This window comes from Narcine bancroftii, chromosome 4 (assembly GCF_036971445.1).
Source record: "Narcine bancroftii isolate sNarBan1 chromosome 4, sNarBan1.hap1, whole genome shotgun sequence".
NCBI classification, from domain to species: domain Eukaryota; kingdom Metazoa; phylum Chordata; class Chondrichthyes; order Torpediniformes; family Narcinidae; genus Narcine; species Narcine bancroftii.
Window position 1 is genome coordinate 72,707,611 of NC_091472.1, and position 16,493 is coordinate 72,724,103.

Genomic DNA, 16,493 nt, shown 5'->3' on the forward strand with positions numbered 1-16,493 from the left:
TAAAATGGAATAGGATGAAAAAGTGGAGAGAAAATTGTAATTTGTCTCAGAATTTAGCAGAAGACTTAAAAATCTTCTGTGAGTGGAAGATGCAATGCAAGGTTTGGTGTAATCTGTTATTTGGGCAAAATTGTCCAAAATTGATGGCATAAGTTTTTTCAGTGAGGACATAATTTGGGCAATTACTCAATACATCCTTTTATTTGTTTAATCATTATTTGATGTTCCATATTTTAATGCCCCCATGCAAATTGGTTGTGAGTGAGAATTCTTTAGAATGCCAATTCGCTCCATCATTTTGAGTAGATGGATCAAGTGTTAATGATTGAGCATCCTTCATTACCTCTCTGTAGGCATCTAGTTGCCTGCAAATGACCTGCAAATGTTTTCACCCACCCTGCAGGACTTGTGCTGTGCTCTATTTCCATATGCCCAACAAAATGGGAAATCTGTGCATTCAGAGAAACTCGTTGGTAAATGCTTGTTCTAGCAATCTAGTGGAGTGGTGGGGTCCCAGTTCATTGCTGCTGGTTCACTTCTGACTTCTATATTGAATTCTTCTCTCTAGGGAAGCATGTTGAATCAATTTAACTCCTTCCCTCAGGCATTTGGGCTAATATTCGATTACATAAATAAGTTGTCATTGACTGAGCCATCAAGCCCATTTACACAAAGGAGAAATTCAATTAATTTTAACCAATCTAAAGGAAACAGTAATGCCTCTCTATCACACTAACTTTTTAAATGTATCCCTTTTAAGCACAGAATACTAATGGTGAAAGCATACTATTAATCTGGGTTATCTTCTTAAAAACATTTGATTAAACCAATTTTTAATAAAGAAAGGAAATATAATTATCTTGGTCTTCTACCATTCCTATTTCATACTTATCTATTACTGCTGTTTCTCTGATACTATGCTCGGATATACAGAATTAAATGATTGTGTTCACTTCTTTGATGGTCTGTGCGATAATTCTTACTTCTGTCCTATGCCTGTATTGCCTTTACACCTTGGGCAGATGTATACTGCTGGAGTTTCTTTACTTTATGGAAGACAGATGAAGTAGCAGAAAAAGGGCTTTTCAACTCAAAAGGGCTGCTCATGAGAATCACCTGAATTCTTTACTCAACTGAGAATAGTCACGGACTGTATGGATGAATAGGGGAAACTAAGTGCTACTGGTTATGTGGTTAGCTTATTAGCTCCCAAGTGGTTTGCTATGTCCAAGAGGGACAAATGAAAGCTGACAAAATTCTCTGATACTGATGGAAATGTAGAGGTAAAGCACTTCACTCTAAACACTTTTAATCTCTACCAGGTGAATATTTTTGTCAATGCAAGTAATTTTCAGGGGTATAATTTTTCCTTTTCTCTTCAAAATGCTGATGGAGTCCATATTGTAAATGCTGACATTTGCTATATTTTACTTGAAAATGTATTACATTATTTGTGAATGTTTGCAAATACAATTCTAAAGGTCAATTCTAAAAAAATTTAAACCTGCAATTAAAAACTTCAGTTAGATATTTGATAGTTTACTCATTATTAGCATGCCAGAATTTCTGTTTTTAATTTGTACAAAGTTGAATAAATGCAATCATTGTTACTATTGACATTTGAAGGGTTAGGAGGAAATAGAGGAGCAGGATTGTCCAGACTGTAGCTGCCAGAGTCAATAAATACTAATTTCTTCCGACATATACCTATTGACTCATGAGAAACCCTAGCCCAGAACCACACATAATGGAGCAAGAGCATTTGGGAATCTGGAACACCCAATTTAAAAAAAAAAAAAAAAAATTGCAGCACAATACCAGTCCCTTCTGGCCCAACAGCCCATGCTGCCCAAACATACCACTTTAGCCTACCCTCCCATATGTTTTTGGAAGCTGTGAGGGAACTATAGCACCTGGAGCAAACCCACACAGGTCACAAGGAGAATGTAGAAACTCCTTGCTGACAAGTAACATATGTTAACCTGGGTTGCTGGCATTGTAATAGCATTGTGCTAACCACTGTGACAGATTGTTTTATTTTGTATATAGATATGTTTTAAAGGAGATAAATTGTGGGGTTTTTTAGTGTAGGTCACAAATAAATACAAACACTTCAAAACAGATCTTATTTAAAATGCAAGAGCTTGGCTCAAGCCAGTCAGCCCAGGCTCTGAATGCCTTTGCAAAAAACTTTGAAGAATGCCGAAAGAGACTTCACAAGTAGGTGTTAATTGGACATGCTGTGGAGTAATGGATTATTGTTTTGGAAAGCAACAGATGAACAAACTCAGAAGATTGGGTCTGGTGCCACAATCTGTCTGAGTGCAGTTAGCTGTTCTAAGAGTGGTTTTCTCTGAGAGAGAGGAAAAAAAAAATCAGTTCTACAGTTCAGCAGCAGCTTGGACTGGAACAGGAGAAGCTTGTTTGAAACTCCATTTTCAAGACTGGTTGTGAGTTCTGAGTCAAAGCCCTCGTGGTCCATACAAGAGGAGATGGCTGGCTGTATAATGTTTCACTTGAAATAAGGGAAACAAAAAGGAATTCTGTGGTGACCTGAAAGAAAGAGGTTATCATCGGGAGAACACTGACATGGGTGATCGGAAGGAATCAGTTGTGTGTGTCCAATCAGCAATAAGTTTCTCTCTGAAAACCAACAAGAACCTTCCTGAGGGGTAACCATTTACCTTTCAAGCACCAAAGCCTGTTGAAGATTTATAAATGTTAAATTCTGTGCACACTGCAAAGTACTTGGAGGAATGAGAAATGAGATTGGACTGTCAATCAAAGAACTTTTGATGAACTTGCACACACATTACATATATGTGCACTTAGAATTAGAAGGGGGTTAAGTTAATAATAAGTTAAAGTTTGAACCTGTTTTCATATTTAAAGAAAATTAAAAGTAACCTTTGTTTAAATAACCATTTGTTTTGGTGAATTTCTATTGTTGCTGGGTTTTGGGACCTCTGGGCCCATAACACACTCCAAAAGCCAAATATAAACAGAGGTGAGAGTGCTCAACCTCAAGATCATATTTCTTTCCTGTTTTTCATGTCTTGCTTCATCTGCATGAACCTGCAAACCCCTCATCAGACACCTCAGAACCAACAAAAGTAGAATGGAACTGAGTCACTTGGGGAGGACGGACCTATTACCTTTTCTTTCACACCAGTCCACTCATTCCTTGCAATAATCCAGGTTTGGCTCAATCTTACTGACTCTATTAATTCATATTTTGTGTATGTAAAATTGACTTCCATTTTTGTCACATCTAGTGAGAGAATTTTCCTATTGTTTAGAAATGTAGTTTATTTACACATGGCAGAGATCACAAACAGTGATAAAATGGCATGCTGTTGATTAAAAGAAAAATAATGTTCAGCATACTGAAAGATCTGTATGATTCTATGGTCAAAAATGTCATGTTATCTTCCATATCAATCTAGAATCAAAACCAAATCGGAAAGTGCACAATGTGATGCTGGTGCTTTTCAGGAAAGAACATTACCACTCAGACAATATCTATAACCCAAGTTATTTATACAAAATAGAAAACTAATGAGATCTCGATCAAGATCATGACAAAGCTTTTGAAACATTCCTTGAAGTTTATTCAGAAAGTAGAAGTACATTTCTAGGGGCAGAAAAGTGCAGTTTACAAATAGGGTGTAAATGGATTTCAGTTATGACTTTAAAAATGATTTTGGAGAAAATTAGAGAATCAAAATGTGAAAATAATGGAGGATTGATTGTAAAGCTCTTTTTAAAAACACAACAAAAGCACCATAGTCAAAATGTCCTCCTTCAGTGCTTTTAATTCTGGATTGAATATATTGCTGGTGTTAGTTAAGTTTACAATAGGTATCTATTTGGTTGTGTTTGATTGGTGCTCATTTACCACCCTGCAGCTTCAGGCAAGCAACAGATTGTCAGATTAACAATGTTTACCTGTCAAATCTGAAGGTGCATATATTGCCTTGAGCTCTTGGTAAGTTTGATCTTGATATCAAAGATCGGAATCTTCAGATATGTTTAGACGCAAGGATACAAAAGGGTATGGATTCATGTAAAAAAGTAATGGATAGTGATAGATTAGGAAGAATTTCACATTGTTCGGCTTGCAGCTGGAAGATGCTCCCTTGCAGAGATTTGGCCGTGTATTTCAAGATGTAGTAATTGTTTTTGGTTCATTTGTAAGATTATTTATATTCAGTCTTTTTTAATCCGTGTATTGGGAGGTAATTTTAGAACTTTTATAGTTTCTCATTAATTGCTTTTAAAAATAAATATTTGATTGACTTTTGTTCAGAGTACAGACAGCCACTGTTCTCTCGAAGCCGTGCATGTTGGCGTGCGCACGTTTTGTGCTCAAAGTAGTTCAAAGCATAGAATAAAATGTTAACGAAGTACGTTACTTTGTAGAATGCCATCATACTTGTATTATATTAAAACGTGGCAATACATTTTTATTCACCATGAGCGAAATGCTGTGCCAAAATTATCTTGAAATAATTTCAAGGTTACATTTGCACAAACAATCCATGCGCACATACATTTGTCATGGGGAAAAAAATTTACACAACCTAAGATTTTTGAGCATACTGACTACTAAAAATTAGAGGGAACATTGCAGACGGCAGAGGAGCAATGGATGAATTTTTTGCAAGAAATGAGGAAGGTGCAGAAAAATACATAACAAAAAAATATTCATCTGGAAAAATGTGGCTGACAGGGGAAGTCATAGCTAATGTCAAAGCCAAAGAGAGGGAGGAAGCAAAAGTTAGTGGGATGATAGAGGATTGAGAAGTTTTTTCAAAAATTGCAGAAGTTAACTAAAAAACTCTTTCAATTTTTTCAATTTGTTTTTATTATAAATACAGTACAATGAAGAAAAGGGAATGAAATTGAAAATACAATATCACTAATATCTATCTTTCTCAATATAAAACTTCAAACAGTAAAAACTGTATTCCCCGCCCCCTGCACTGGATGAAGACAGAAAACACATCAAAAATATTATATAGCCCCACCTAACCTACTCTATTTTTAAAAAAACTAATCAAAAAAATATCTGAGCAGCTTATCCTGAGGGTTACATATATTTTGTAGCTTTTGATTCACACTGTGAATCAAAAACAAAAGGTAAGACTATATCTCATCTGGAAGAGAGAGTATATCTAATCACATTAAAAACATTTACATCAAATGAAAATAAGACATAAAAGGTCACCATGAATCATCAAATTTCATAACTAAAAACTCATCAAGGAGGAAAAGATTAAATATGAAAGAAGGCAAGCAGATAATACCAAAGAGGCTACATAAAGCTTCTTCAAGAGGTCAGAGTAGATGTAGGACCACTAGAAAATGATGCTGGAGAAATAATAATGAGACAAGAAGATGCTAGAGGAATTAAATGAGTACAGTAGAAGTCCTAAAATATGGACTGCTTGGGAATTGGGTTGGTCTGGATTTTTAAGATCTGAAGAGAAACCAAAGTATACTGATCTGGATTCTTGGTCAGTACCTTTAAAATTCAAATTTAAGGAGTGCTCTGTGGGAAGGGAAAAACTCAGTGAGGTCAAAGTGCAATGAGTCTGGACACAGGCTGTACATAGGAAGGCTCTTTATTAAACTACATGTAAGGGAATTGCAACAGGGATAACTCGCACTAATACTCTCAATCACAAAACACAATATAGTCCGTCACATCGGACTTAACACTAACAATATTAGCTACTGCTTGCACTCATACAAAATGTACAATCCAGTCACATTTGACTTAACACTACCGATACTAGCAACTGTGTACAGACTTGTAGCAACCAAGGATTAGAATATGCTACCCACCATTCCTTGTCTAATGTGAGCATCTAACAGCCCCAATCCCTGCAGCGTTGTTCATGACCTGGAATGGAACAGAGTTCATCTCTGGACCGAAGAGCGAAAGAGAAAGAACAGAACATGACAGCACAATACAGGCCCTTTAGCCCTTAATGTTGTGGCAACCTATATATTCCCACCGAAAAATACTGAACCCTTCCCACCTCGTAACCCTCTATTTTTATTTTATCTATGTGCCTAAGAGTCTCTTAAATGCCCCTAATGTTTCAGACTCCACCACTACCCCTGGCAAGGCATTCTATGGACTCGCAACTCTAGTTTTTTTAAAATAAAAAACAACTTGGCCCTGATAAATTCCCCAAACTTTCCTCCTTTAACTTTGTACAGATGCCCTTTGATGTTTGCTATTCCTGCCTTGGGAAAAAATTTTTTCACCTTATCTATGTCTTTTAGAATTTTGTAGACCTCTGTTAAATCACCTCTCATCCTTCACTCCAAAGAAAAAAAGTCTAAGCTCTGCTAACCTTGCCTCATAAGCTATTTTCCAATCGAGGCAGCATCCTGGAAAACCTCCTTTGCACCTCCTCCAGAGTTTCCACATCCTTCCTATAATGAGGTGACCAGAACTGAACACAATATTCCTAGTGTTGTCTTGCCAGAGATTTGAGGAGTTGCAATATGACCTCTCGACTCTTGAATTCAATCCCCCTATTAATGAAGCCCAGCATCCATTGGCCTTAATTATCCTATCAACCTGCATGGCAACCATGAGAGATGTATGGATTTAGACCCAAAGGTCCCTCTGTTCCTCCACACTGTTAAGTATCCAACCATTAGCCCTGTACTCAGCCTTCTGGTTTGTCCTTCTAAAATGCATCACCTCACACTTATCCCAACTGAACTTCTTCTGCCAACTCTGCATCCTGTCTATATCCTTTTGTAACTTAAGACAACCACAACTCCATCAACCTTTGTATCATCTTCAAACTTACTTACCCAATCTTCCACTTCTTCATCTCGGTCATTTAAAAAAAATTACAAAGAGTAGGGTTCGCAGAAGATATCCCTGTAGAACTCCACTAGTCACCGACCTCCTGGCAGAATCATTTCCGCCCATTACTACTACTCTGCTTTCTACATGCAAGCCAATTTTTAATCCACACTGCCAAGGTTTCATGACTTTCTGAATGAGTTTCTCATTGGAGACCTTGTTAAATGCCTTTCTAAAATCGACATAGACCACATCTACAACTCTACCATCATCAATTTCGTTAGTTACCTCCTCTAAATACTCAATTAGTTCGAGAGATATGACCTTCCCCTCGCAAAGCCATGTTGACAATCCCTGATAGTCAAAAGCTCATAAATACTACCCTTAAAGAATTCTCTCCAGTAGTTTGCACACCACTGATGTAGAACTTGCTGGTCTATAATCCCCAGGATTCTCACTATTTCTTTTTTTAAAACAAGAGCTACTCTACTCGAGGGAGTAAGCTGGAGGGTCCGGCCCAGATAATCACAAGGTGATTAAAGGGGCCAATGTTCAGGTGTGAACTAATGGGTGGGCAGAGTCCAACCTTGATTGGCAAGTGATGCGACTTCTGACTAGGTTCCAGACATAGAGGTCACGTGAGCCTCCACAATCTAGTTTATTCATTAGTAAATACAGCGTGTTTTATTTATCAAAATGAAAATTTTTAAAGAAAAAATTAAAGTTGATACTCAGTTAAAAATGTAAACATCAAATTATTTCACTGCAAAAAAAAGTGTGATGTTTGAAATTGTTTAAAAATTAATATTGTAAAAGAAAAAAGTGTATAGAAATAAATTTGTGATGAGATTACCTGTATTAAGTGTGGCCACTTGTTGTCTCTGTGCATCCGTGTTGCTTATGCACGCACACAAAAGCCCACTAAATTTAAAAAGTTTGAGAGTTTTCGAAAAGTCTGGATTCTCGGGTGGTCCAAATTTTTGGTATCCGGATCTTTGGACTTCGCCTGTATTCCCCTTTACTGGAAGGAGTTAGTTGTGGGCCAGATGTTGAGGGTATCAAAGAAGGAAAGTGAGTGCAGTTACTATTTCAAGGGAGAAAGTGCACAGTTTGCTGAATGGTCTAAGGGTGGATATGTCTCGCGGACCAAATGGATTGCGCCCTTGGGTCCTGAAAAATGTAGCGGTGCAGATTGTGAGGCATCGGTAATGATCTTTCAGCGAACAATAGATTCTGGTCCCAGGAGACTGGAAAAATGCAAATGTCACCTTGCCATTCAAATAGGGAGTGAGGTAGCAGAAAGGAAGTTAAAGACTGGATAATCTGACATCAGTGATTGGGAATATGTTGGAGTCAATTGTCAAGGATGAGGGGACAGAGTACATGGAGGCACATGACAAGATAGGCCAAACACAGCATGGTTTCCTTGAGGGAAAATCTTGCTTGACAAACCAATTGGAATTCTTTGAAGAAGTGACAAGCAGGATGGATAAAGGAGATGCAGTGGATGTTGGATTTTCAGAAGGTCTTTGACAAGATGCCATACATGAGGCTACATAAGATGGTTCATAGTATAACAGGAAACATATTAGTATGGGTAGAGCATTGGCTGATTGACAGAAGTAGAGAGTCACAATATAGTGATCATATTCTGATTGGCTGCCAATTGCTAGTGGAGTTCCACGTGGGTTTGTATTGGGAGCTGCTTCTTTTTATGTTGTGTATTAGTGATTTAGAGAATGGTATGAATGCTTTTGGGGGAAACTTTGCAAATGATACAAAGGCAGGTGGAGGAGCAGGTAGTGTTGATGAAATGAGGAGCCTGCGGAAAGCTTAAACAGATTAGGAAAATGGACAGAGAAGGGCAAATTGAAGTGTACAGTCATGCAGTTTGTTAGAAAAAATGGGCAGTCTATTTTCTAAATGGGGAGACAATTGAAAATATCTCATTGCATACCTGAAAATAAACTTTGCCTACTGAGTCAGTGGTGAAGAAGGCAAATGCGATGCTGGTGTTCATTTCAAAAGGAATAGAATATAAGAAAGAGCAGGGATGTGATGTTGATGCTTTATAAGGAATTGCTGAGACCTCACTTGTGAGCAGTTTTGGGCTCCTGATTTAAGAAAGGATGTGTTGATGTTGGAGAAGGTTCCAAAGAGGTTCACAAGGATAATTCCTGGAATGAAAAGGTTATTGTATGAGGAGCATTTGACAGCTCTTGGCCTGTACTCATTGGAATTTAGGGGAATGAATGGGGATCTCGTTGTAACATTTTGAATGTTGAAAGGCAAGGACAGGGTAAATCTAGAAAGTTTTTTTCCCCATAGTGGGAGAATCTAGGACAAGAGGGCACAACTTCAGGATTGAAGGGCATCTGCTTAGAACAGAGATGCATGAGACTTTCATCAGCCAGATGGCGGTAAATCTGTGGAATTTGTTGCCAAAGGTGGTTGTAGATGCCAGGCCATTGGATATATGTAAGAGAGAGAATGATTGGTTCTTGATCAGCCAGGGCATCAAAGGTTATGGGGAGAAGGCCAGGCAGTGGGGCTAAGTGGGGAAAATGGATCAGCTCATAATTAAATGGCAGGGTAGACTTTATGGACTGAATAGCCTAGTTCTGATCCTATATCTTATGGTCTTCATTTCTATAAAATCCTCTTTTGCTCAAATGTATTAACGATAAAATATTTACATCAGCTAATTTTTTAAACTTTGTTTTGCATTGTCCAGTTAAAGGCTTTTCTAATGCTTCAGAATCAAATGGGAGTGCTCACAGAAAACAAGATAAATTATTTGTGTTTTGTTATTGTTGCAACAGCAATAATTCCTTGGAGTGTGATTATAATTTGATACTGTATTGGCCTGAAGCTGACAGGCAATATGCTATGGATTGTACATTTTCACAGGTCGCTTGATTCCATTCCACGTTCAGTGTGCGAGTTCATCCAGGATGTTCTCTTTCAGCTGCTCTTTTATCGTCTCTCATTTGTTAATGTCCCAGAGTAGGTGCCTGAAGCGAACACATTTTGGTGAACACAGCCCAGGTTTAAACAACTCTATCTCCCCCTGATCTCAACTTTACTGGGGAAATTGCTATTTTATGGTCAACTGCCTCAGTGCATTATTTTTAAGAGACCTTTATTAAGAGATAGAAATAGCCAGAATTTAATGGTTTTAGGGGTGCAGATGGGCACATTATGAATGAGAGATTCTGAGAAACAAAATACCCCATCGAGCATAACTCCATAAATAATTCTGAACAAGATTGAAGAGGAATAAATGTTATAAGAAAGTATTGCTTGGCTTTATTTGTTTTGGTAATGTTCAATTCTTTCAGACTGATGTGAAGTATGCATTTGGGAAAGTTCAGAATCCCATCAACTTGCAATGAAGGGAAGCCTTCAAAGATTAGCTAATTTTACGTCAACGAGTGCGGAAAATGTGTCAACAAAAAGATTCTCGTCTTGAGCAATTGAAGGATTAGAAGTTATTTGCTTTGAAAAAGGTAGTGGAATAATCCTTGGATTGTAATGCATGGTTAGCATAGTGGTTAAGGCAACACTATTGCAGCTCCAGTGACTGGGATTCAAATCTAGCGCTGTCTGTAAGCAGTTTCTATGTTCTCCTCCTGTCTGTGAGAGTTTCCTCTGGATACAGAGGTTTTCTTCCACCATTCAAAACGCATGGGGGTTGTAGGTCAATTGGTTGTTAATTGGGTGCACAGATGCCTGTGTTGTGTTTGGAAGTATCAGCTTTGGTGGGTTCACAGAGAGATGAGTCTGGACACAAGTGTTCCAATGAAAGGTAACTTGACTGAACAGATAGGAAACAAATGGGAAGACGCCAAATGATATTTAATTACCCTCCTGCTAAACAACTATATAGACATTTACATCGGACCGAGGATGGACTCCAATACCAGTGGCCGTCTGTTCTCTAAACGCTCTCACAAGTGTACACACTTCACAAACCAGGACTTTCAAACAAATGCCTGATTCCCTGTACCATCAGGAGTGCAGCTCTCTGCTAGTACTGATCTATCACAGTATTTACTGAAGTGTAGGACATACCTTGCCCACAACTCCTTCAGCAATGTCCATAGTAGCAACCTGGTGGGGAGCTATGTTCGGAACGTGAAACAAGAGGCAAGAGAAAGAAATATGGTATTCATCTATGTTTTGTATTGTTCTGGGCTGGGTGTTTGACCAGTGATGACAATGAATTTTTAAATGAACCAACGGTAAGGTAGCCAGAGTCCAACCTTGACTGATAGGTGATGTGCCTTCTGAATAATTTTCAGACAAGGAGGACACATGACCCTCTGCCATCCACAATGTTCCAGACAGAGAAGCAGCATGTTCCTCCACAATTCACATATAACAGCTAGTTACTGTGCTGTCTGTCTAAATTAAAAATTTAGTAGCAGTTATCCTTGTTTGATACTAATCATTTTGTCCAGTAATTGCATTAACAAGGCACGTGCCAGAGTAGCTAAATTCATCACTTAAGTCGGAACGATATTGTGCTTCTTCTGACAGTCCCTGAAGACTATACTCATCCCAGCCATGCATTAACCAGCAGTGTTCCAGGCAATAATGCTGTTGTGTGTTTGTAATTTTAAAGCATCATTATATTTCTGATTGAACTCTGGCATGCTTTTTTAAAAAGAGTACTCAATTAACATTCTTGTGCACGTCAGTCTAATAAGATTAACGTAGACTAAATCGAGTTTATTCTGTCTAGCTCTTTTTTTTGCTACTGATTGTGGCATTTTATGACAACGAGGTTTACATCTGAAGTGAATAGATGTCCACTTTTTTTTTTATTGATTTTAATTTACAAAATTTCTTCTGACTATGAGTGCAATACTTGTTTTGATGTGATCTAGGTGAAAATATTTTGCAAGTCTTGTAAATTGAAGGAAGAAATTGATTTGCATTTATAGTTAAATCTTCTGACTCTAAGTGAAACTAAACCTGGGGAAAGCTGGTCTGTATGGATTTAGTAGACTCCAGTAATTTTGTTGGTAGAGCAAGGTAGTTTGATGTATTTTGAGCCATTGATAATAAGATTGTTTTCAATATCAGATATTGTACATTAAAGTAAAATTGAATCTTATCATGTTAATTTGTGTCAAATTAAAAACATTCATCTCCAGCATTGTTCAAACCTGGTTTCAGAGTATCGAAACCTGCATGTGGCTGGGTAGAAAAGCACAGAGCGATTAATCTAATGAGTATTCAGCCTCCTAAACGATAAATTATTCACTAGTACAGGGAGCACCATCTGTAATTATCAAATGAAAAACCTGAAATCAAACCAACAGTTACATTTCTGAAAGAAATGTAATGTCTTTAACTCTTTTTCTCATAATGTGCTGTTCAGATTTTGGAAGATGACATACTGATTTTTGTCTTTTTTGTTAACATTGGGGTTGATGAAAGCTATTTTCTGTGGTAGAGGTCAGGGGTTTCATGTACTCATTTGAACTGTAATGACGTCTGGATAGAGTCTCTTGCTAATGAAGAGTAACGACTGTCCTCTGCTATTTTCTATTCAAGTACAATTGAGAATCTGCCTAGTATAAGCATCACCAATTCAAATAACCGCCAGCTAAATGAATGGATGTAGTAATTTACTTGCCCACCTCTTTGACAAGATTTCTGTTTTCAAATATGCACCATTTTCATTCTCTGCCTTTCACAAAGGTTAAGAAACTTTAATGCTTTCCCCCCCCCTAATATTTCATATATTTTTGAGAACTTTTTATTGAGATTTTGCTCTTGATACTTTTCCATCTGATCATATTAGTTGACTCTGTACAGCTTCCTCCATACTCAGCAAAGAGTTGGCCATTCAGCCCTTGATGCTCTTTTTGCCATTCCAGAAGATCATAGCTGATGTTTTATCTCTACTACATTTGTGTTAAACCTCATCTCTTTTGATTCCTTTAATATTTGAAAATCTACCATTCAGCCTTGAATCTGGTCAGTGATTCAGCTTCCACAACCTCTGGGGCAAATAATTCCAGAGATTTGCTGTCAAATGGAGAAAGACATTTCTTCCCCTGTCCATTCTGAATGGCCAAGCCATTGTAAATCTATAATTTCAAGGCTTTAAAGAATTTTATACATTTCAATTATATCACAACTTCCAAACCAGGGAAATGTGTGACCTAGTCTCCTTAATCTTGTATGCCGGACCTGCCATCCCAGCTTTCAATCTGGTGAACCTTAAATGCATGATTTTATTTGCAAATATATCAAAGCTTGCATTTGGGTAACTGAATATGCGACGCCAGAGGTGGCTCACCAGGCCTCCATAAATTGAAACCAATGTCTCCAATCTTGTACTTATCTTCTTTTAATAAAGGCAAATGTTTGTTTTCTGACCTGCTTCCGGTCCACGGATGATGATGCAGCAAAATTGGGAAATTGAGAAAAGGTGGCATCAACAAGAACAAATGGCTTTTTTTTCTGATTTCACAAAAGCCTTTGCTTCCCTCATTTAAGATGGACTGTAGAGTATCCTTTTTAAATTTGTCTATTCAATGAAATTTGTCTCATCTGTTGCATGCCACATTTTGTTATAAAACTGAATGTAAACCATGACTCAAACATTTAGGAGGGTCTGTATTGCACAGTCAATTTGTTTACATTTCTTCTTTACATGTATGCATTGTCAGTTTTTTTGCACTACTAATAAATGGTAATTCTGCCTCGCCCACAGGAAAAATGAATCTTAGGGTTACATTTGATGCCTATGTACTCTGACAATAAATCTGAAATCTGATTCCAGTCGATTCATTCCCTGTGTCCTAGAAGAAAATGGATCTTGCATTGACCATCTGCATTACCAACCTGCCCCTGTTGTGCAAAACCCATCACTGACTTAAATGCATTCTGTCTTCGGAGCCACCTCTTTATAAAGATGGCTGATGAAATTCACCATCATCTATGGTGTTCCAGTATATGGCTGTTAATGGACATCTGAGGAAATTTATTTGAAGATCAGGTTGTTGTACCCACCACATTTATGGTCTACTGCACAGCAGTAATCCCTACCATTCTACATGCTTCTGAGATTTGAACTTGACTTTGGGCATAAGAAAACTAATACTATCTCTGCAAAATGCTTCAAATGAACTTGTTGAACAAGCAATTAACATTATTTCACCCAGGCCGATATCCCTGCTCGAACTCTTAATTACTATCAATAAAACTTATCGAACCTTGACCAGGATGTATTGAGTGACTGGGCCTTCATACTATCATTTAGGGCAAGTAACTTCTCGTTATGCCAGTCCAAATGGCTGATGCCCTTTTAGGACTGTGTCTCTTGATTGAGATCCTCTTTTGTGCAGGTCTCATTGTTTGCATGCCCAACCAGTCCCCTGAAATACATTCTGATCTTGGACATGGCAAAGAGTTATCAGATGGATCAAAGAAGCTAGTTCTGAAAGCCTTCTTGGAAAAAGTGTAATATCCCATCAACTTGTGAGAACCATAGCTATGGCAATTAAAAATGGAGAAGTTTTCAGAACTGAGAAACTCATCTATTTGTCAGGAGTCCATGGAATTGAAGTGCAAGAAACATCTCCTCTCCCAAATTATCCAACAGTCAATCTGGTCAGTCACCTCCTGCCCTTCCTAGAGCTGACGTCCTGTCACTGAGCCTGTAATTCCCTGGAGGGTTTTATATATATATATATATATATATATATATAAAATATATATTATATATAAAATATATATAATATATATTATATATAATATATATATATTTTATATATATATATATATTTTTTTGTCTACTCACTAAAAGGTGATCCTGAAGGTGTATATCAAAGAATGGTTCAAGAGCTATAGTTTTGTCACACAAAGAGAGATTGAGCAGATTTAGAGGTGACCTTTGAATTTTATTTAAACATCACAATAATGCTTTTTTTTAATAAGATGATTTGAATTGGGAAATATTGCCAACGGGTCAAACCTCTAAATATTTTCAACTGCACGAGCATGTTTTTGCCTTGTATGGAATGCTGCCTGTGCCTTCCCAGACATATGTAATTTTTGTGTTTATTGTCACATTCCTCAAAGTTAAGTTTGTAAGAAATTAGTTTGCTCTGGGTAATACAAAGGTGGAGCAGAGTGCTATAGACAGTGACCATTTTGCTGTTATAGACAGTGACTATTTTACTTCATGCAATGTATAGATGGAGCAGTGTTATGGATGATGAACATTTTGTCTGTTATAGACAGAGAACTTTTTGCTCTGTTAAAGACGGTGAACTTTTTGCTCTGTTAAAGACGGTGAACTTTTTGCTCTGTTAAAGACGGTGAAAATTTTGCTCAGTGTAATACATAGATGGGGCAGTGTGCTATAGACGGGGAACCTTGTGCTCTGTTGTAGACGGGGAACCTTGTGCTCTGTTGTAGACGGGGAACCTTGTGCTCTGTTGTAGACGGGGAACGTTGTGCTCTGTTGTAGACGGGGAACGTTGTGCTCTGTTGTAGACGGGGAACGTTGTGCTCTGTTGTAGACGGGGAACCTTGTGCTCTGTTGTAGACGGGGAACCTTGTGCTCTGTTGTAGACGGGGAACCTTGTGCTCTGTTGTAGACGGGGAACCTTGTGCTCTGTTGTAGACGGGGAACCTTGTGCTCTGTTGTAGACGGGGAACCTTGTGCTCTGTTGTAGACGGGGAACCTTGTGCTCTGTTGTAGACGGGGAACCTTGTGCTCTGTTGTAGACGGGGAACCTTGTGCTCTGTTGTAGACGGGGAACCTTGTGCTCTGTTGTAGACGGGGAACCTTGTGCTCTGTTGTAGACGGGGAACCTTGTGCTCTGTTGTAGACGGGGAACCTTGTGCTCTGTTGTAGACGGGGAACCTTGTGCTCTGTTGTAGACGGGGAACCTTGTGCTCTGTTGTAGACGGGGAACCTTGTGCTCTGTTGTAGACGGGGAACCTTGTGCTCTGTTGTAGACGGGGAACCTTGTGCTCTGTTGTAGACGGGGAACGTTGTGCTCTGTTGTAGGCGGGGAACGTTGTGCTCTGTTGTAGGCGGGGAACGTTGTGCTCTGTTGTAGACGGGGAACGTTGTGCTCTGTTGTAGACGGGGAACGTTGTGCTCTGTTGTAGACGGGAACGTTGTGCTCTGTTGTAGACGGGGAACGTTGTGCTCTGTTGTAGACGGGGAACGTTGTGCTCTGTTGTAGACGGGGAACGTTGTGCTCTGTTGTAGACGGGGAACGTTGTGCTCTGTTGTAGACGGGGAACGTTGTGCTCTGTTGTAGACGGGGAACGTTGTGCTCTGTTGTAGACGGGGAACGTTGTGCTCTGTTGTAGACGGGGAACGTTGTGCTCTGTTGTAGACGGGGAACCTTTTGCTCTGTTGTAGACGGGGAACCTTTTGCTCTGTTGTAGACGGGGAACCTTTTGCTCTGTTGTAGACGGGGAACCTTTTGCTCTGTTGTAGACGGGGAACCTTTTGCTCTGTTGTAGACGGGGAACCTTTTGCTCTGTTGTAGACGGGGAACCTTTTGCTCTGTTGTAGACGGGGAACCTTTTGCTCTGTTGTAGACGGGGAACCTTTTGCTCTGTTGTAGACGGGGAACCTTTTGCTCTGTTGTAGACGGGGAACCTTTTGCTCTGT

The 16,493-nt window shown here is 38.7% G+C and overlaps 1 protein-coding gene across 1 annotated transcript in view; it reads left to right on the forward strand.

The window, feature by feature from the left end:
- LOC138760682 (rho guanine nucleotide exchange factor TIAM2) overlaps positions 1 to 16,493 on the forward strand; it is a 314,168-nt gene that overhangs the window by 6,991 nt on the left and 290,684 nt on the right. Inside the window, exon 2 of the mRNA XM_069931610.1 lies at positions 3,094 to 3,198. The gene's annotated coding sequence lies outside the window, so the exon portion shown is untranslated. The remainder of the gene's footprint in view (positions 1 to 3,093; positions 3,199 to 16,493) is intronic.